Here is a 666-nt window from a genome sequence, read left to right as displayed (position 1 = left end):
CATAAAAATAAAGCCAGAAAATGAAGAGCTGTTTAATCACTCGATTGGATTTTTCTGCCAGCATATTTTTTTTCTCTGCAACCCACTGCTAAATTGTGCTTCCTAGCTGTTTTTTATAAAATCACTGAATCAAATCTAACTCTGATTACATCAGAGAAGGCCATGTACCCTACACCATAAGAGGAGGTTTGAAATTTTGACTTGTCTACTTAAATATCACCAAAATCTGATCACAAGGTTAATTACGTCCCTGGGTGGGATTGAACCACCAACCTTTTGGTTAATAGCCAAACACACTAACCGATTGCGCCACAGAGACACTTTGCAAAAGTCCATACTGACAAAGGCTAATAAGCATTCATCTAAAACGTTTCCTAGAAAAACTTTAAAAAGTCAATAATCTGGAGAGTTTTTGTAAGATGTTTCTTCCATCAACCAACGAAGAAACACATTGGTACTTTCCCATGATGAGTGAGTGCTTCAGGATCTCTTGCACTTACATGTGCAGCAGAGTACTGCAATGGAAGCATGCTGGGCCCATAACCCAGAGGTAGGCAGATTGAAACTATCCTCTGCAATATGCATTTTTTTTGTTAATTAAAGTAATCCAAAACTGGGATTGATATTTTGTCTCTTTTATTTTTACTTAAAGTACAATAACTTTTA

General features: G+C 36.5%; 1 non-coding gene across 1 annotated transcript; it reads right to left on the bottom strand.

Annotated features, from left to right (window-relative positions):
- Nucleotides 1-245: 245 nt before the first annotated feature.
- On the bottom strand, nucleotides 246-319 carry TRNAN-AUU (transfer RNA asparagine (anticodon AUU)). The gene has a single exon. It is a non-coding gene; the product is annotated as a tRNA-Asn (tRNA).
- Nucleotides 320-666: the final 347 nt, after the last annotated feature.

The sequence above is a fragment of the Pseudophryne corroboree genome, unplaced genomic scaffold (genome assembly GCF_028390025.1).
Source record: "Pseudophryne corroboree isolate aPseCor3 unplaced genomic scaffold, aPseCor3.hap2 scaffold_533, whole genome shotgun sequence".
Taxonomy (NCBI): domain Eukaryota; kingdom Metazoa; phylum Chordata; class Amphibia; order Anura; family Myobatrachidae; genus Pseudophryne; species Pseudophryne corroboree.
Note: the sequence above shows the minus strand (reverse complement) of the source record. Positions and strands in the feature narration are given on the sequence as shown.